Source organism: Cavia porcellus, unplaced genomic scaffold, assembly GCF_034190915.1.
Source record: "Cavia porcellus strain 051 isolate PalLab524CR breed Dunkin Hartley unplaced genomic scaffold, mCavPor4.1 scaffold_22, whole genome shotgun sequence".
In the NCBI taxonomy this organism is placed as follows: domain Eukaryota; kingdom Metazoa; phylum Chordata; class Mammalia; order Rodentia; family Caviidae; genus Cavia; species Cavia porcellus.
The window spans coordinates 62571567-62594067 of record NW_026947505.1 but is presented as its reverse complement, the minus strand read 5'-3'; positions in this window follow the sequence as shown (position 1 = coordinate 62594067).

The following is a 22501-nucleotide window of genomic DNA, read 5'->3' as shown; positions in this document are numbered from 1 at the left end:
TAGGTTTTCTAACCTGTCTACCCTACCCACTGGGAAAAGGAACACAGCCAATGAGATATTCTCAAAGAAAGGCATCAGAGAAACTGAAAACCAGTGAACAGTTTCTCGGAGAGCATCAGGCCCTTGGGAAAGCTGGAAACAGGTACACAATTCTGATACAGGCACAGACCTGAATACTGTAAAAAAAGTATCTCAAGCCATGTGAGCAGGCAACGTCTCAAAGCAAGACCTTAGAGAGTAAAGAGGCCAGACTGGCCCAAGAATAAGTACTCATCAGTTCTTCCCCCAAATGCTGGGAGTCTTATACCTTTAGGACATCCTGCTCACAACCCACCAGCCACCATCAGGCACTGGAACAGGAACATCCACCACTCACTGCTACTAGATTGCCAAATGCAGCAGACCATGAGATTTCACGGAAGTTCATGGGCTGGAGAGTGACCCAGGAAATGCTAACGGCAAAGAACTGGACCATGGCACCCTAGCCAGAGCGCCTCCGGCAGAGCTTCACACTGCAGAGGGAAACAAGAAGCTGCAGAATTTTCCAAGCAGAACAGGAGCAGAGAGTGAGAGGAAAGTTAGAAGAAAAGTGAGTACTAGGCCAGTTACGCGGCACACTCCCCTCAATTAACTAAGGATGTCTGGTACCAAGACGAGGGGAAAGCCCTCCCATTATTCATGCCCAGCGCACAGCTCACAGCAGGGACGCAGGCCCAGTAGGTTATCCGAATCTCCACGTCTCCTCGCTCACAGGCATGCAGTAGAGCAGACATGGCAAGGACCAGCGCACACATCTGTGGTAGCAGGCGGTACAGTGTGGGCTGAAAAGGGTGAAGAGGAGAAACAACCTGTGACCAGAGTGCGCTCAGGTGAAGCTGGAGGAGGGGTAAAGAACCAGCGCCAGAAATCCAGCCAGCAAACCTTCTTTCCTGATCAAACCTTTCTCACATGTAAATGGAGGAAAGAGTTCATTAGTTACACTCCAGTTGTAACATGAACAAAACTGCGAATATGCTTCAATTTTGTGTTTTTGCAACTGCCTGGTTTTTTTGTGGGAGTGCAGGGTTTTTTTCTCTTTCATCTTTTTTCTTCCCTCTTCCTCTTTCTATTCCTTTATCGTACCCCCTTCCTTTCCTAAAATATATATATATATATATATATATATATATATTCTTTATATATCCACAAAGGAGAATAATAATTAACTGGTATTATCATCTAAATAGTACGTTTCTTGGATAATTCAACCAAAATTGTGTATAGAGAATCCAAATATAAACTAATCAACATGTTAACAGTATCCAAAATTTTCAGAGTTTCCCTCAATTTCCAATCATACTTCCCTCTCCAAAATATACCCTTTCAAACCCCCTCAACACTACTCTTTACTACAGGTATAAAGAAAATTCTACAGGTATAAAGAAAGACTCCGGAGTCCTGTTTTCCATCTCCCGACATTTTCTTCTTTCCCTATCTTCTTACTGATTTGCAACCTTCCTATTTCTCTTTGTTTTTCCATTCTCCTACCAATGACATCCCAATTTTCTACTGACTGTGTCAGTAGTCATATATTATGATATGGATAGGTCACTGATAAAAGGTGAAATCACCAAAATTAGATTATTTGTTCATGTATTGTTTTGGTTTGGTTTGATTTGGGTTTTTTTTTTTTGAGACAGGATCTCACTGTATAGTTCAAGTTGGCCTTGAACTCACTATTCAGTCCAAACTGACTTCTAACACATGGTGGTCCTCTTGTTCAGTCTTCCAAGTACTGGGATTACAGGTGTGCACTAACACGCCCATCTCTAAAACAAGTTTCCGTACACATGAGTAATATATGATTGGTCCTGGTGGTATTGATATGACTGGTTGGCAGTCTTTCCTTGTAAGACTATACCTGATCCTATTAAATTGAGTAGGTGGAAAAGATATATAAATATCAAAAAGCAACCAAAGATCACAAGATTGAGAAGCAGACACTAACTAAAAAGATCTCTATACTAGCAACAGAGCCATCTACTAATTGGTGCCAACCTATAACACACATGCATGCACACAATACACATATACACACACATACATACACACACACACACACAACCAGAAACGTGAGGAAACAAGGCAACAAAATATCTCCAAACACACCTCCACCAAAGCTGATCTAAAATGTACAATGGGGAAGAAATAAAAAAATCAAACTGCTGATTTGTGCAAAATGATTAAAGAAAGAACAAAAAGCATACCAATAAGGTACTCAGCAAGTTTGAAGATGATGTAACTAAGTAAATAATGAATTTAAGTAACAAAATGATCAGCCTTAAAGAAGATACAAATAAGCTAGCTGAGCTGATCCAAATGATATAAAATGAGAATGATAAACATGAATTAGTCCATGAAAAAGAACGAAACATAATCAGGAGATAACAACTTCTGTCAACAATATGAGCAGCAGAAGTGATCAGTGTCAGAATTAGAAGATAGAACTGATACAGGTGATCATATAGTCAGAGACATTTTAAAACAGCAAGAAATAAAGGGAAATGAATCCAACAGGCACCATATCATACAACAAATTAATAAATTAAGAATAAACACAATAATCCCAGTGGCATAAAAATCTGTTGATAAAAATCATAGAAAAATATTTAGAGAAATATAGAGAAAGAATTCAGAAACACAGGTAATCAAGGCATATAGAATCCCAATAAGTACAAATAGAAAGGAAATTCTGATGTATTTATCCTCAGAGTAAAAGGCCCAGAAGCCCAACATAAGGACAGAATTTTAAAAATTGTTAGAGGAAAACAATGCTTCACCTATAAAGGTAATCTGTTAGAATTACTAAAGATTTCTCAACACAAACTTTACAGGCCAGGAGATCTTGGAGGGAAGTTAAACAACTTTCAACCCAGAATAATAAACCATGCAAAAACAATCACTCAAAACTGATGGGAAAATTAGGATCTTCCATAACAAAGATTCCTCAAGAAAGTGCTGCAGTCTTTATATCTAGAATATAAAGAGGTCAAAAGAATTAGACCCCATTAAATAAAAGACCAAACCAGTTGAAATGAACAGACACTTCTTGGAAGAAAATGAACTACAAATGGTCAAAAAGTACATGACAAAATGTTCAATATCTTTGGCTATTAAAGAAATGCAAATTAAAACAAAACTGAGATTCCATCTTACTCCATAATGAATAGCTATAATCAAGAAATCAAACAATAACAAATGCTGACAAGACTGCAGGGAAATGAAACACTTCTACATTTTTGGAAGGTATGTAACTCAGTACAATCACCAAGGAAATTAGTATGAAAATTCCTTTAAAAAACTAAAATTAGTTCATTTGATCCAGCTATTCCCCTTCAAAGTATGCTTCCAAAAGTGTTAAAGACATCATACTACATTAATACATGCACACCCATATTTATAGTGGCACATCAACAGATGAATGGATAAAGAAAATTTGGACTATATATACAGTGGCGTACTAGAGTCCTACATAGATATAAACAAGGATACATTTTTCATTCGTCAAAAAACAGATGAATTTTGAGACAGTAATGCTAAGTGAAGCAAATCAGATACAGGAGATTAAAGATTGCATGGTTTCTCATATAAGTAATAATAATTTAAAGAGCAAAATATAAAGTAGGAAATAGGAGACATGAAGTTCAAATATTTACAAATAAGGCAGCATTCTAGAAATAGAGGAACAGGATGGGGCAGGGAACGAAAAATAAAAAGAGTTAAAATATATACATTTACCAACTCTCCATGGTGAATGTATTCATTATATATCACAAACACACTAAGGAAAAATTTAAATCCAGATGAAAGAAGACAAGAAATATGAAGTGGAAGTAAAAACAGAGTAGGGCTTTATGAAGCAAATTAAGTTGCATAAAGCGATATCTAAGCAGGCTCAACAGGGGTAGAGTAACGCAAAGTTCATGCAATTGAAAAGCAAGATAAAATAAAAAATAGGCTTGAAAATCCACGTGGTGTCGTGGTATTTGCTGGATCCCTGAAGTTCATGGTTGGGAAGGACTAAGAGAAGTAGTTCCCTCTATAAAGTCTGTATGAAAATTTTAACATCTAGTGAAGCTAAGGGATTCAGAGGTCGGGGGAAAGGTTCTAATGTGAGAGAGTGGGCCACTGAAAGATGAAATTACTGAACACTATTATTAACACAAAACGTAGTCCAAAAATGGAAAGGCAGCATTAGGATACTGGGGAATTTTTGAACAGAAGGAAAAATCTAAAAACAGAGTATTAGGAATGCAAAAATAAAGTCAAATTTAAAATAAATTTCAATTTTTTTCATCTGGCTTGATCACAAAAACATATGGAGACATTTGATAAAGGTTAAGTAATAATTTGAGGATACCTGGTAATCAATCAAACTTACTCATCAGGATGAAGAGTTCTAATAGTTTTTCAAAGGTGGAAGAGAAGCAGCTCTTTTACTATGGCTCTTCATAAACATCACAGCCTATCCTCCAAGTGCCCAGCATGTGCAGAGAGAACCAAAGACCACCTCTGCCTGCCAGGTGCCGCCACTAGAAAGCCCTATCCTCTGCGCACTCAGCGCAGGCAGAAAAACAGATCCACCTCAGCCTGCTGTCCGCCGCCACCAAAGGCTATGTGGTGCCAGTGGCCAGTGTGGGCAGAGACAACCAGCAGATCCATCTCTACCTTCAGGGAGCTGCCACCAGAAGGCTCCTTTCTGTAGGCAGCCAGCAGGAGTAGGGACACACAGCCAGGTAAGGCTTGTGCATCAGTAGGCCTCCACTGGAGGCCCTTGGTTCTCTCGGGTAGCCATTGCCCATTAGGAGAATCAGACAACTACACCTCTGTGTGTCTGCCACCATCGTGGCAGTCCCAGTATAGACACACAGACTGAGAGAAGCAGCCCCACCTCCACGCACCCCTGATCATCAGCAAAGCCACAGTGTAGCTGCACAGGTCTGGAGAAGCCTGCTCCATGCCCTGTTATCTCCCTGCAAATCTGGAATTAGAGGAACCCAGATGCCTGTCCCATCCTCCTACACCATGGAAGGGTAGCCAACGTGGGAAGCTTCTAGGGCCCCACAACCAGCTTGTTGAGAGGAACCCAGGAGAATGTCAAGACAAAAGAGGAAAAGGCTATCTCAGAGCTCCAGCCCACACAGAACAAGTCTAGGAGAAACAGTCATGGAAGAAAACAAGTCACATACCTGAAATCTCTGAGAGGCTAACAACTCAAGTAAGGAAACAACTTCATGAAATTGTAAAAGCAGTCAAATGAGAAATAATGTCTCAGGTAAAAGAAGAAATCAAACATACTGAAAGAATTGTTCAGCAGGCTTAAAGAAGACACAGACAAAAAAGAGGAGCATAGAAAATGATGGAAACATTGAATGGATGCAGAAAGGAATTATCATGCATGAAACAGATTCAAAGAGAGATGCAGGAAATTAAAAATTCAATTGAAAGCTGGCAAAACTGCTTGAAAGAGACTGAAGATAGACTTTTTTTATTTAAGCAGAAAAAGGGAGAAAAAGGGTACAAGTTATACAGAATTTCAGAAAAAAAATAAACAGTAGGAAATCACTAGTTAATGGATTACATATTGTCATCTTAGGAATATTTGTTCAAGTTACAAGATTAAAGCATATAAAGTGGACATTCAAACAGTGAGACTGCAAACAGTTCTGTTCAATGATCCAACAAAACTCAGTAATATCATTGTCTATATTATACACTTAAATATACATGCAGTTCTACCATTTAGAGCACTTTCTTTTCCTCTCTTTTGTACAATGACTATTACACATTTTGGGTTTTATTGCTCCCACAGTTCTTATTGCTTTTTTTTGGAAGAGAGTAAAACCAAATGTGACTTAACAGAACAGAATCGGTTAAATCAAAAGGGTGGACATAATAGATAATGTAAAAACATAATACAAGGTGATCAACAATGGTTACCATAATGCCTCCCGCTATCTCTAATAGAATTGCCTATATCATCAGTTATAATAATATTGAACAAAACAGTAAAGAACAAAACCAACAAAACCAAAACTTTGGAGACATTACAGGTCTTCAAAAGTAGATAATAGTCAACGAGTATGGGTATCATAATGAATCCCACTATCTTCACAGCTGTTGCCTAAACTTTCGATCCTGGTACTATCAAGCAAAGCAGAATAGAGGAACATCAGTCAAAACAAGATGGTGAGAGCAATACAGGGCTTCAAATCAAGTTAATAGAGTATCAAAGTGGGTTACTATAATATATCCTGCTTTTTAAATGTATTTTTCCTTTAATTAAAAGGATAAAAATAAAAAAGTAAATAATAAAATGGAGATTGAGATAAAAGAGGGCATAACAACTAAACAGTGCAGATCAATACATAATCATTTAAGCAAATTAGTGTTTCACCACAAGATAATCCTGACATAAAAGTATTTACCATATTGTCTCTTTCCTTGAGATCTTTGAGTATAACTTTGTATATTGTAGCATCAAGTATATCAACACAATGTATAACCATTCAAGAGAATGATAGTATTACAGGGTATTTAGAATCAACTAACAGATAATGAACTATGGTTTCTATATAATCTCCTTGTCTATAAAAGTTTTTGTTTATACTATCACATATAATAAAATCAAATAAGATACAACAGGTTAAGACCTATGGAGACAGAAAAACAAAAAGCTTGATGGGACTTCAAAATAAGATGATATCAAATCAGCACTACCTATTATGACGTCGTTTTCTCCAAGATAGCTGTTCCTATCACCCAGTCTTCTCTGCTTCATTTCTCTTGAGCTCTTTTTCTGTCATTAGTTGTCAGTTTGTCTTCTTCATTTTGTTTTTTGCTCCATTCATGTGGCCTCTCTGCCACTATTTCTGGATTCTTCGTATTTTTTCTTTTTTAGAATATCCTGCAGTATTCTCTGTAGAGTTGAATTGGTGGTTGCATATTCCCCTAGTTCCTCTTTATCCTGGAAGCACCTTGTTTTTCCATCAATTTGCAGGGATAGTTGTGCAGGATATCTCAATCTTAGCTGGAGGTTATTATCTTTCAAAGCTTGAATTACTTCCCCCCACGCTCTTCGTGATTTGATGGTTTGTGCTGAGAAATCTGCTAAAATTCTGATGGGTGTTCCCTTGTAAGTGATTTGTTTCTTGTCTCTGAAAGCTTTTAATATTCTGTTCTTATATGGGATTTCTAGAATTTTGATTATTATATGCCTGGGTGAAGCTCTATTTGGGTTGTAGGTAGCTGGAGTCCTGTATGCCTCATATATCTGACTATCTTTACTGTTTGCTGAATTAGGGAAATTCTCTTGGATTATTTCTGTGAATAGCTTTTGTAGTCCATTTGTTTGTGTCCCCACTTCTTCTCTTATGTTCTTAATTCTTAAGTTATAGATCCTCTTATAATCTTCTAGTTTTTGTATTATTGCTGTTTGATTTTTGTTATTTTTAAGAAGTTTTTCATTTTATGCTCCCATATTACAAATCTTCCCTCCAGTTCAGATAATCTGTCCTTAGTTTCTTTCAAGCTGTTATGCCAGTTTTCAATAGAGTTTTTAGTTTCCTGGCAATCTCTTTGAACCTGCTTCACATATTCTATGTATTCTCTATTTTCTCCATCAAATAATTCTCCCCTCTTTTTCTGTTCTTCCATTCCACCATCTGCTTTTTCTTGGGTGGTGCTTAGCATTTCTCTGACTATTCTGTTTATGTCTTGCTTCAGGTCATTAATAACTTCCTTCCTGAACTTGTCTATGAGGCTCTGGAGATAGCCTTTTATGTCTATTGGTGACATGTCTGCTATTACCTGTTTCTCAGGATTGGGGGCCGAGGAGCCTTTCTTTTGCTCCCTCTTCCCATATTCTTTGTTCCTTATATATGCAAGCATATATAGGAGGCCCAGCTTCCTTCCCTGTCAGCCACCGTCTGATTGAATTGCACCAGCTAGGTGTTTCTGCCCACTGCAGCACACCAGGAGTTATGGACCAGGCAGTCTATGCAGGGCCCACCCCTCCAGGTCAAGCTACCGCTAGGGTGCACCTTCAGGCACTGGGATCTGGGTTGTGCTAGCCTACTGGGTCTCAGCCAGCAGCGTCACATAGCCTAGGCACTGCTCACCAATCCCACCTGAGAGGGGGATATGTGACTAAAGGCACTACCACTCCCTATTCTAGCAAGTCTGCCCGGTCCCAGAATGTCCTCTGTTGGCACCTCCTAGACTGTGGGAGAGTCCCAGTTTCTCTCACTCACCAGAGGTTGACACATGGCTCCCCGCCCACCCAGCTCTTGACTCCGTTCACTGATTCCTGTTCTCAGCGCTTTCGTGCGTCTCTCTCCCTGCTGAGCCGAGTCAGATGCAGCCGCAGCGGCAGGAAACCCAAATCACGGCTTTCAGTGTCACGGGCTCCAGCTTCCACACTCAGGCTTTATCTGTTCCTGTTATAGCACCAGGATTGCATTCCCAGTTGGTATCTCTCAGCCCAGTTCGTTCTTGGGTCAGCAGGGTATATCTCCTCTTGGTTAGGATTCCTCCCTCTGCACCATTCCTGGATTCTAAGCTGGGTCTTGGAGAAAGCCTGCGTAGCTGTCCGCCATGTTCTCTGGATCTATCTGTCTGCCATGTTCTCTGGATCTCCCCTGAAGATAGACTTTCAAACCTTGAAGATAGGATTGCAGCTAGTGATTGCGAAAGGAAAGACCTCTTAAAATAATGAGTCAAGAAATAACAAGTCAATGGCTGCAAGTTGAGGCAAAGAAGCATTTAAGAGTGACAGGTATTGGTGAAGAAGTAGAGGTCAAACAATGAAATTAAAAGGATATTCAGAGAAGTAATAGAAGAAAACTTCCCAAACATGGGAAATGTAGCTGGCATACAGGTAAGTGAGGCACACAGGACTCCAACTAGCCACAACCAAAGTAAATCTACACCCAGACGTAAAAAAATCAAGATCCCAGAAATTCAGCACAAGAACAGAATATTAAAAGCTGTTAGACAAAACAGACAGATCATCTATAGAGGAAAACCAATCAGAATTATAGAAGACTTTCCAACAAAAACCATCAAGTCAAGAAGAGATTGGAGGGGGTTGAGGATTTAGCTCAGCAGCATAAGCATCTGCCTTGCAAGTGTGTGGTCATGAATTTGATCCCTGCTACTAAATAAAAAAAAAAAAAGAAGAGTTTGGAGTGAAGTGTTTCAAACCCTGAAAGAAAACAACTTCCAATCCAGATTGATCTACCCAGCAAAACTATCTTTCAAAATTGATGGAAAAATAAGATACTTTCATGATAAAGAACAAATGATGGAATTCATGACTACCAAACCAACTCTACAGAGTGCTAAAGGATATTCTAGAGAGAGAGATAAAGCTGAATATGATTACCAAACAGCAGCATAGAAAGATCACCAAACAAGACAGGCAACTGAATGAAGGGTAAAAGTGGAGGGCCAACAACAAGAGGATACCACGGCAGAGAAAAATCAATATATGCTGGTTTTAACCAGTAACGTAGATGGGCCTCAGGTCTGCAGTAAAAAGAAACAGAGGAAGAATGGATCAAGAAACAAGATCTATAAATATACTGTATACAACAAATACATTTAACTGGAAAGGAAATTCATAGACTGAAAATCAAAGAAGAGAAAACAATTGTTTCATGTGGCAGGAGACCAAAAAAAAAAAGAAAGAGTAACTTGCCCATCAACCACAGTATGGATAAGAAAGATGGTATTCTCATGCAGTGGAAAGCTACCCAGCTACAGAAGCCTCTGTGGGTAAATGGACACAAATGGAGATCATGTTCATGGCTGAAGCAGTTCAAACATACATGCATGAACCCTAGCATAATAAACAGAAGGAGTTAATGAGATCCAAAAGCAAAATAGTTAAGAAAAATAGTAAGAGAAAAGGGCAGGAAACACCTGGAAGGAAAAGGTGGAAACTACTGTCAATTTCTTATTGTCTTATCTTGAACTCTTGCATTTGTTTACACAATTTTGTTAGGTTTGGCTTTATTCTGTCTTGTTAGATTTTATGCTGGCAGATAGTATGTGTGGTTATTTTGAATATAATGAGATATATTATGGTAATCATTATTGCTTTGAAGTTTTATTATATTGCTTTGAAGTTTTATAATGCTTTCATTCATTGGTTTGATTGCTTTTATTCTGTTTCCTCTGATACTATTATGTGTGATGGCATGAACAGCTATTTTGAAGAAAACAAACATTACAGTAGCCATTGCTGATTTAATATCATTTTATGTTGAAGTTCTACCACGTTTTTGTTCTTCTGCTTTGATTGGTTCTATCCTGTTGTGTTTTATTTGATTTTACTATGTGTGATGGTATAGACAACTTCTTTGAGGAAAGTGAGACATTATAGTAGCCATTGTTCACTTCCTATTATTTGGTGTTGAAGTTCTGTAATGCTTTCATTCTTTTGAATGATTTTATACTATTTTGTTATGTTTGATATTATTGTGTATGAAGGTATGCTCAACTATTTCAAAGAAAAGAGACATTATGATAGCTACTATTGATGTTTGGTTGTCTTGTCGTGAAGAGCTGTGTTGTTTGCATTGTCCTGTTCTGATTTGTTTTGTTCTGTTCTCTTTTATTTTATTCTCTTTAAAATAAAAAAATTACTATCAGAGAGGCATTTAACAAATGGTGATAGCAATAAAAGACCATTACACATTTCAACTTTTTATTATTTATGTCTTGCACACATAGACATATTTCCACTTGATTGATTCCACAAATAATAAAATGAAAAATGATAGATAATAATTAATAAACTTAATAGTTTAGATGACAAGAATAAGTTTCCTGAGAAGTCTAACTATTCCTCAACAAAATATGCAAAAGAAGAATAAGAAATGGTATCTGTAAAAAATTAAAGTAAAAGAGAAAATTGTCTGAGTAGGACAAAAGGAAATGAAGTATTAAAGCAAATGAAACTTTTATCCATCAAATCTAACTTGAGATTCTGTACATGATATTTAGGAATAACAGCCCTTTTATGTTCCAAAGCATGCCAGTTCCACTCCTCAATATTTATTACTTGAAAGTTTAAATATATTTTACATTCATATATATCTCACAAAAATTCATAGAAATATGTTTCTAAATCCAAAATCAAGTAGGCATATGACTTGAAAAAATATGCTGACATTTCATTCACAAAAATAGGGTATTTTTTCCAAACAAAAAAATTTAAAATATATAACTGAACATGTACTTAAACTTTCATCACAAAATAAATCCCCAGAATTATTTACTTTACATTGTAGTAAACGTCATGGGATTGTTATGATTTGGGTATGATATTTCTCCCACGGTTCCCATGTTAAAGGCATGGCTTTCAATATAAGCGTTCAGAAATGGATATTTGAGAGGTTACTGAATCATGAAGGCTCTAACATCATCATCAGATTAATCTACTATTCATCAATTGATTAATTCACCAATAGATTGACACATTATTCTAAGTACACTAAGAAGTGCACTATATGCTGAAGAAACTTTTAGGGATTTTGGTATTTTAAAAAATGACAATTGTTCCTGGGACAGAAATATGTTATCTAAAAAATATGACATCATTTTACTAATCAAACACATTCTATGTCAACACTACGTCTCTCTCCTAAAGTTCACGAATGTTTTTCTGTTGAAGAAATTATTTCACATAAGATAATAATCAATATAATCAGCATCCTCCACCATAACTATTTCCTTCATCCTTCAAAGTTACACAAAATTTAATATGGCAAGTCTCACTATTTCTTCCAGGCCAACAATGTCTAAAATTGTGGTGACTTTTCTCTCAAGATATAATTTATATGTATTAAAAATATGCATATTGAAAAATTGCACAGCTGTAGAATCCACAAAACCTGACACTTACAGCCATGCATGTATAGCAGTAGCCCAGCCAAGACACAGCAGTATTTCCACCAGCCAAAAAACTTCTCACTTCTCCTTGCCCCTGAAGACTTACGCCCTCACGTAGAGACAGCCATGTTCTTATTTAAACATCATGTATTAGCTTTGTTTATATTTAAATCAAATGGCTCACCCATTGCTCATATATAATTAAAGGATTTTTAGTATCTTTATAGAGTCCTGAAGATATTACCATGGTCTGGTTCACATTTCGCTAACATACCCAACTGTGATCAGCTTTCACTCCCACCTCCAACCCCATCAGCCATCAATCCACTTTCTATCATTATAGATCTGCCTTCTTTGGAAATTTTATATATATATATATATATATATATATATATATATATATATATATATATAATGAGGCCATTAGTGGTCTTTTATGTCTAATTCTTTCACTTGGCATAACATTTTACATGTTGGATCAGTTGGATAAATTGTGTCAAGTATTTATTCTTCTTTTTAAACTGAATAATACTCCATTGCATGAAATGCCACATTTTCTTTCTTTGTCCGTTGGTGGACATTTAGACTGCTGGCAGCTTTCAAGTTTTACCTTTCCTTGAGCTTTACATAAATTAACACATGTCTGCTTTCTGTTATTCAGTACAAAATTTTTGATTCATCCTGTTGTTATATGTTTCAGTAATATGCTCCTTTCTATTTCTGAATAGTGATGTACTGAATGACTATATCAACATTTATTTTTTCATTGTCCTATTTATTATCCTATAGTTAATATCAATCACAGAATTTCTCCATGAAGAACATGGCTTTGAATGCTTGACTCTGATATAATAGCATGAAAGTAACCACAGGTTAACAGGCAAATAAATACACACTGCTATGGTTTAATAAAACCTTGTTCATTAAAATAAACCGCGGTCCAGATTAAATTTTAATTATTTAATTATTAAGATCATGATCCAGATTAACTTTGATAATAAAAATACATGACATTCAAGGCATAATCAACATATACGTGAATGTTTAAATTTTTGTAAAAAATTTTTGAACAGTGTATCACCATTAATGCCCCTCAAAATAATCCTCTCCCTTAAATAACTTATACCCTTATTCTTGCCACTTTCTGAGGCAGTTCTGGAAGTCATCTTTTGTGTCTTTATGACGTGAATGAAAAAATATGGGGAACGCTGCTGTAGAGTGCCATCCAGTGGAAAAGCAGGTTTGTCAAAACATTAAGGTGTATCATTATCCACCTTATGCACCCTCTGTGGCACCATTTGATTTCTGGTTCTTTCTCCAACTCAAAATAATCATGAAAGGTAAACACTTTGAATTGATTTAAGACATCAAGGCAGTGATGACAGTCTTACTAAAAATACTCATGAAAAATGACTTCCAGAACTGCTCCAGAAAGTGGCAAGAATAATGGGGTAAGTTTGTGTAAAGCAAGGCAAGGGGAAAGCATTTTGAGAATACAGACGATAAGTCTCTTATTGTATCTTTTTAATTTAAGCATTCACTGTATTTTTCAGGCATACCTCATATATCATTCATATAGGTTACATATGTATCAGTACACATAGAGAGCTTCAAACACAAAGTGTTATGCTGAGTATTTCAGAGACTATGTTCTAAAAGCAAAAGACCAATCTAAGTAATAAAAAATTTCCCTTTCTTTTCTATTATACAATTAGTGATAAAGTTATTTGAGCTATACCAAAGGTTCTCTATAGATATTTTATTACCTTTCAAACAACTAGATAGCAATACCTTATACTCGATTTTTATGCTCATAAATCAGACAGTTTATAAATATTCATAGATGCAGACTATTCCCTACAGAATCACCTCTAAAACAATAATTATGCAAATTACCAATTGTCCAAAGCACTTAATTTCTGAGCAATATGCAATCTGAGCTAGCCTAAAGACAAGTTAATAAACAGTCTTTAAAATAAGTGATAGAAGTGCCTTGTATCTATAATCAGTGATAAAGTTTAGGAAACAGAATGAACACTCTTAGAGGCAATTTGTAATGTGATAAACAGATACTAAAGCCCTTACTTCTATAAAACATGAGATATAAACATTGCAGATAAATTCAGCATATCAAAATGCTGTAATGTAACAATATTTCTTTCAGTTATATTGGAAAATTAATTTTCTATCAGGACTTCCCAAAAGAGTATTGGTTACCTATTTATGCACCTAGTTACACTCGATCTTAACCCCACTAGGATGTTAAAATGTTCACTTTGTGTTTTTTTTCTTCAAGAAAATGAAAGATTTTTTTAACAGAAATTGTCCCTATAAGTTTGAAAAGCCATAATAAAAAAATGAGTGGCTAATAAAAACCAGAAATTTATTTTACATACTTCCGCAGGTTGGAAGTCTAAGATCAGTTGCTAGCATGGTCTGATTCTGGTGACAGCTCTCTTCTGGGATACAGATTGCTAACTTTTCAGTTATCTTCACATGGCAAAGAATTATAGGAAAGAAGTTCTCTTGGTACTCTTAAAGGCACTCTGCCATCAAGGTCTCATCTAAGTTTAGCTACCTTTCAAAAATCCTACCTCCCAATATCATCACCATAGAGGACAAAGTTTCAATATTCAAATTTTGTAGGAATATAAACATTCAATCTATAACATATGTGCGGTTCTAAGTGAGTTTTTGTCTGTTTATTTGTTTGGTTTGGTTTTTCTGAGACAGGATCTTGCTATGTGGTTCAGGCTGGGCTAAAACTCATAGGAATCCTTTTGCCTCAGCCTCACAAGTGTTGGGGTTACAGGGGTGCAACACCAGGCTCAGCTACTAAGTGTTTTTCCAGATCAAATTCCTTTTCTTTTAAAGGACAACATGGAAGCTTTTAAATTGTATAGCTTTATCAGCTACAAATAAAATGCCATTATAATCATGATAGCGTGAACAACAGCTTTCAAACAATAGAAGAGATGATCTGGGAAGCCTTGTAATAAAACAGAATTTAGAATATACCAACATCCATCATCTGCTACCTTCATTAATGCAGATGTTAAGATCACTATTACTACGTTCTGTCAATTTGCCTTTTTTTCTCTTTATTTCTTGACCTCAGTTGCAAGGAAAACAACTAAACAGAGCTTATGGAGCCCAACATTCCACTCAGTAATTATCCAACACTACAAGTATCCAAAGGACTGAGCATGTCTTTTGCTTCTCAGAAGTTATATTACTGTAGGAAAAAAGAAAAATAAATGAGAAAAATAAAGAACAAAGCTTTAAACAAAAGTTTAGAACAAAAAATATTACCATAGGGAATCAAGCATTAATTCCAAAATGAAGAAAATCAAAATTATTTATATAGTTTAGAAAATAGTTCCTAATTTTTAAATTTATTGTAAAAAGATTAAGATAAAAGAGTACATAACAAAACAAATCAGAACAGAACAATTTAAGCAACATAGTATTTTACCACAAGACAACCTAACATAACAGTAGCTACCATAATGTCTCTTTCCTTGAAATATTTCAGTATACCTTCATACACTATACTATCAAACATAACAAAATAGTATAAAACCATTCAAGAGAATGAAAGTATTGCAGGGCATTCAGAACCAAATAACAAAAAATGAACAATGGTTACTATATTATCTCCTTGTTCATAAAAAATTTGTTTATATTATCACACATAATAAAATCCAGTAAGATACAATATGATAGAACTGATGGAGACAAAAGAACAAAAAAGCATGGTAGGACTTCAAAACAAGATAATATTAAATCAGCACTGGCTATTATAATGTCTTGTTTTCTTCAAAGTAGCTGTTCATACCATCACAGACAATAAAATCAAACAACCCAGGATAAAACCATTTCAACTAATGAATGAAAACATGACTTCAAAGCAATATAATGAGGAATCATGATTACCATATACTTTTATGTATTCTTACCATTTCTTACACTATGAAGGCTATATGGTATTTATACATGTGAGTTTGATTTATTTTGCTTATGAGCATGGGCTCAAAGATGCATCCACTTAAATATTCAATGTGATCATTCTTTATAGCTGAGTAGTACACCATTGTATAAAAATACCACAATTTTAAAAAAAATACCACAATTTTTTATGCATTCCTCAGTTGATGTAAACTTAGGTTGTTTCCAAGATCTGTGTATTATAAATTGTGCTGCTATAAACATGGGTGCACATATATTACTGTGGTATGATGTTTTTAATTTCTTCTGGGAATAGGCCTAGAAGTGGAATAACCGGGTTGAATGGGACTTCCAATCCCAGCTTTTTGAGGAATCTGCAGATTGATCTCCACAGTGGTTGCACCAGTCTACACACCTACCAACAGTGCAGGAGAGTTCCTTTTTCCCCACAGCCACTCTATTTGTTGTTGATTTTCTTGATCCTAGCCATTTTTTCAGGAGTGAGATGGAATCTCAGTGTGGCTTTAATTTGCATTTCTCTAATGTCTAAAGATGATGAACATTTTTTCATGTATTTATTTGCCATTTGTATTTCTTCATCTAAGAACTGTGTATTCATCTCAGATGCCTATTTTTGGACTGGATCTTTGATTTTGGGGGACTGACTTTTTAAAATTCTTTATATATTTTAGACAGAAGTCCTTTGTCTGAGAAGAGTTCACTAAGACTTTTTTCCAGTTTGTAGGTTTTCTTTTCGCTATGCTGGTGATTTCTTTTCTTTTTTTAATTTTATTTAAAAGGAAAAAGAGAAAAAACAAAACAAAACAAAGCGATGTAAGGGTACAAGTAATACAGAACTACAAAAAAAAAAAAAAAAAAAAAAAAAAACAATAAGAAATCACCAGTTAACAGATTACACATTATCATCATAGAGATAGTTGCTCAAGTCACAGTATCAAAACATACAAAGTGGACATTCAAACAGTGAGACTGCAAACAGTTGTGTTCAATGATCCAACCAAAAACATTAATATGGTCATCTATTTAACACCCCTAAAGACATTTGCAGTTGTATCCTTTAGAGCACTTTTTTCCCCTCTCTTTTTTACAAGAAAATTCATACACTTTGGGTTTTATTACTCCTTAGTTCTTATTACTTTTTTTTGGAAGAGAATAAAGTCAAATATGGCAAAACAAAGCTGTCAGTCAAAACCAAGGACAGACATAGCACATGATGTAAAAACAGAGTACAAGGTTATCAACAATGGTTACTATAATGCCTCTTGCTTCCTTAAAAAGAATTGTCTATCTCATTAGGTATTATAACATTGAACTAAACAGTAGAGAATAAGACCAATAAAACCTAAACATTGTAAGCATTACAGGACTTCCAAAGGAGAAAATAGTCAAACCAGAATGGGCATCTTACTGAATCTTATTGCCTTCTAAGTAGCCCTCAAACTTGATACTATCCTACAGAATGGAACAGAGTCTAATCAGTCAAAACAAGATAGTGGGAGTATTACAGGACTTCAAATCAAGTTAATAGGAAATGAAAAAAGTTATTATAATATATCCTGCTAATTTTTAAATTTTTCCCCTTAATTAAAAAATCATAAAAATAACTAAATAATTTTTTAATGAATAAGGGAGAGATTGAGATAAAAGAGGACATAACAACATAACAATACAGGTCAAAGCCTGTCTGTTTCAGCAACATAGTGCTTCACCACCAAATAACCCGACTTAATAGTAGTTACCATAGTGTCTGTCTTTTTCCTTGAAATATTTGAATATAACTTTATATACTATAGCTTCAAATATTTCCATATCAAGCAGCCCAGAATAAAGCTGGCAATTTCTTTTGATGTGCAGAAACTTTTTAATAAGACCTAATCCCAGTTACTGATTCTGGGAAGTATTTCCCATACAATTTGATTCCTGTTCATGAATTTTCTACCTACCCCTACATCTTCAACATTTTTACCAATTTGTCTTCCAACAGATTTAGTGTTTCTGTTTTAATATTCATATCTTTGATCCATATAGATTTTAATTTAGTACATGGTGATAGGAATGGGTCTAGTTTTAGTTTTCGGCAAATGGGGAGCCAGTTTTTCCAGCACCATTTATTAAAGAGACTGTTGTTCATCCAGTGAACATGTTTGGCCCCTTTATCAAAAATAAGGTGATTGAGTGTGTTTGTAGTTGTGGTTGGATCTTCTAATCTATTCCATTGATCTTCGGCTCTGTTTTTATTCCAGTACCATGTTGATTTTACTATAGTTGCTTTGTAGTATAACTTCAAGTCAGGGCCTGTGATACCTCGTGCCTTGCCTTTGCTGCTTAGAATTTTCTTTGCTATTCTAGATCTCTTCTGGATCCAGATGAATTTTAGGAGTTATTTCCCTAGATCTATGAGGTATGTTGACGATATTTTTATTGGGATTGCACTGAATCTGTATAACAGTTTTGGGAGAATGGGCATTTCCACAATATCTATTCTTCCTATCCATGAACAAGGGATGCTTTTCCATTTTCTGAGATCCTCTTAGATTTATTTTTCCCTGTATAGATGTTTCACTTATTTCATGAGATTAATTCTAGTTTGAATTCCTTTAAAGTTTCCCAGAGTTGCTTCTTTATTTCAGGTATTTCAGGTATATGACATATATTTTCTTCTATGTTCATAGTTCCTATGCTCTCTTAAGATGGGCTGGAGATTTGAAATTGCATTTTGATTTTTCATTTTGTCATTTTCCTATATTTCCCTGTTTCAAGTGTTGTTGCAAGGCTTCTTCCCCTGAACCTGTTGGAAATCATCTTCTATGCCCTCAGCTCTTGGGACTGAATGGAGGTTGCTGAGCATGGTCCAGTCAGACCCACAGGACCTCCTGTGCCACCTCCAGTGTTCCACGAAGCTGGGCGGGCACTTAACCACTGTGGGTGATTGTCCAAAGCCCTCCCTGGGCAAGGACCAATGCTCTGGAACTCCCTTCACCTGCCCTCAACTCCACTGATTGAGAAGGTCGCTGGGCATAATCTAGTTGGGCCACAAAACCTCCCAAATACCTAGTTTAGTCTAAGTGGCTGGAAGCTGGGCAGTTCCTTGACCCCTGGGAGTGATGATCTTAAACTCCCAGAGCTCGGGATGGTGCACAGACACTCACCTCTGGCCACCCAGTTCCCTAGATTGAGAGAAGGTCACTGGGGGTGGCTCAGGCAGGCCCAAATCCTGTGGAGCTGGACAAATTGTGGCTGGAAGCTGGGCGGTTCCTTGACCACTGGGAGCGATGAACTTAAACTCTGCCCAACACTTTCTAATGATTGAGACTCTATTTTGTGATTGAATATATCTGGGTTGTTTGGTTTGGTTTTTACCACCAAGTACCTGTGAGGTATCCAGAAGGGTGTGTTCTTGCCTGTGACCCTACTCCCTTTTTTCTCTACTTCTGGTTGCCATAATAGACACCTTCCTCCCTTAGGCCCTTCCAACCATGTGACTCTGCAATGGAGGCAGCCAACTGTGGACTGAATCTTCAAAGAACCATGAACCAAAATGAAATGTCTCTTCCTTTAGATCATGCTTCTCAAGTATTTGGTCCTAGCAACAAGGAAAGACTGATACTTATATACCTAAAACTTTTGGCAAGTTACACTGTATTTAATTTCTAATAAGTTCATATCTTGTTCTTGCTAGATTAACCACTGGGCTCGTTGGTGGAAAGTGTTTTATTTTTATTTTAACATTTCAACATTTTTTAAATCTGCAATAGTTACTATATTGCATGTTGTCATCCTCTAAATAGTTGCTTAGACTATCGGCTTTAGGCCTGAAATGTCAATCAAACAATTATAAGTGTTAAGTTGCTTCTTTACTTCACTGTTATCACCTCATCCTGTGCTCCTCTGAATCAGCTGATTGCTTGGATGGAGGGGAGTTTCACCTCTCCCATGCTGCATACCAACGGTTGGCGGGGGTGGGGGGGCATGGACTCTTTCCTGGTTCTCACCAGCCAGCAGGGTAGCTGCTGGCACAGACGGGTACTGGGTAATTTCTTTCCTCTTCTTTCCAGCCCATCCTTTTATTTTAAATTAAGCTAAAAAAGGAGATTTTCTTCATGTGGTTTAGCAGGAGTACTTGACTTTTAAAATCTATGAACTAGTTAATGGAAAATATTCTAATTATCTAGTGTATAAAATGCCAAAGTCTAGCATCAAAACTTTACTTCACAAATTCATGTTTCTAGAATGACAAGAAAAAGACATATATAAACTTAAATCTATATTTAAACAAATGTCCTTTCCTTCCTCAAAATAAAAGCTTTAAAAAGTATAGTATAAAACTTTTAGACATCAAAACATTGAATACCCTGCATCATATGACCACCCTACTTAGTATAAAAAGTTAAGTGAAAATATTCTATACTTAATTTAGTGGAATATAAGAAACTGTGTACCCAGCTTGTTCAAAGAAAAATAACCTTTTGACCAATTTAGTGAATGAATTCCTTTCCAAGACTGCTTTTCAAAAAATTTGACATCTGGAAAATCTATCTAGAATATTTCAGCCACAAATACACCAAACGTATGAGTAAGAAGACTGCAGATGTAAAGATATACGCACTTTCAAAATAACAACTTATCTATTATGATAAATTCAATTCAATTTTCTAAATCCACTGTTCTTATATAAATACATGCCAACAATGGATGCTCTCTCTCAAAATGATTTCAAAGTTCATGATATTTTTATAAATCTAATGAGTAGATTTGAGCCACTATAATTTCCTGTTATTTAACTTAGAAATCACCAAAAAACAATGATTGATAATTCATGTGCTTTGATGTTATAAACTGTATAAGAATAAAAAGCACAGCTGAAGAACCCATTTAGCTGTATTTGTTACTGTCTTTTAAACCACGCCAAATGTTGCTAGCAGACAGAAGAGGCTTTAGGGTGACCTGGAAGAACAGAACCCTAAAGTTCTTGGTAGCGTATAACTGAGTTCAAACTCCCTTTTATAGAAAATCTTTTTCGTTAGTGAATGGAATTTTTTTCCCTTAAATTAAAACCACATTTACGTCTTCCAGGGAAGAAACAGTGAGTTGAAGTGAACTTTGTTCTTTAAAGACCAGGTAGTTCAAAGACTGCTGTCCAACAGACTAAGACATCTTCATAATCTGATCTAGTTAAAGTACTTTTTAATAAATGTGTTTATTATACATGAGAGGAAATCATACACATGCTTTAATCAGATTGATTTCAGAACAAATAACACATTACAGAAAAAATTTCTTAAAATTATTATACTTGGGGGCTGGGGATTTAGCTCAGCGGCATAAGCGCCTGCCTTGCAAGCAGACAGTCATGAGTACCTGGTACCGATAAAAACGAGAAAGACCAAAAAAAAAATTATTATATTTACAGTCCACAATTTGCTCAAATAGTAGTTTTCTTACAAACTTTTTGCAAGAAATTTTGAACTAACAAGTTCTTCAAGTTGTGTCTTGGCTATGTATTCATGAAATTTCAGGGAAATAGTTTTATGGTTTTAACAGTTTAATTTGTAATAAAGGGATGTCAGGTGGTGACATTCAGTTACTGTTTGAATCGAACATGACAGTGAATTTTCTGAACATATGGACCATCATTTTGACTCTGAAGATCATGCATCTGTTGAAAGAAATAACTAGATTTGGATTAGTGCTCTCTGCATCTTCCATTTTATACCTCATCTTCCCACGTAATGCGAGCCTGGATTCGATGCCAAAACATTTCCCTGAAGCTTAGAAAAGCCTTGTTTATGGGCAGATTTTCCTCTAATTCTGTCTCAGTTTATTTATTTACATAATAGCTAACTCTACTAAATCCTCAACCTCCATAGGTATAATTAGTGCAATTTATAAAGCTATTGCATCTACTTCTGGAATAAGTCAGTTAAATGTAAAATGGATACTAAAAGTCTCATGTGTTTAGATGTGAGGCTTTCAAAATGTGATTGGATTGGATGAGTAGACACTATACTCATCAATGAATTAATTGGTTCATGAATTCCTTGCTGAACGTGCTGGAAGAGCTGGGGCCCACTTAGCGAGGCCAGTCCCTGGTAACATGCCTTTAGAGAATGTATCTCTTGCTTTTGCTCTTCTCTCCCAGCTTCCTGGCTGCCATCGGTGGGCAGCTTTCCTCCACAATGTCCAACTTTCAGGCCCTTTCTGCCGTGAAGCCAGCCAAAACCATGAGCCAAAATAAACCTCTCCTTCATTAAATTGCAGTTTTAGGTATTGTGTCCTGACTACTATAGTGAAAGATGATTACTACAGTGAACAAGGTTGAAATATAAACATATGCCTGCTTATAGGGACAAAAGCTACTAAGTGTCTAAAATTTGATCATATTCTTCACTTTTTGCAAAGCCCATGTAGTTTTCCATTCCAAGTTTTCATAAAGATCTACACACTGGATGGTGTTGTCTAACTGAATGGTTATAGAACGGTGAAGGGTTTTCCAGCACTATTACATTGTTCACCTGAGCCTGGCCATATTTTTTTTTGGGGGGGAACCTAACCAAAGAGGACCAAACCTTGTTGTAGCACAATAGAATCCGTGTGT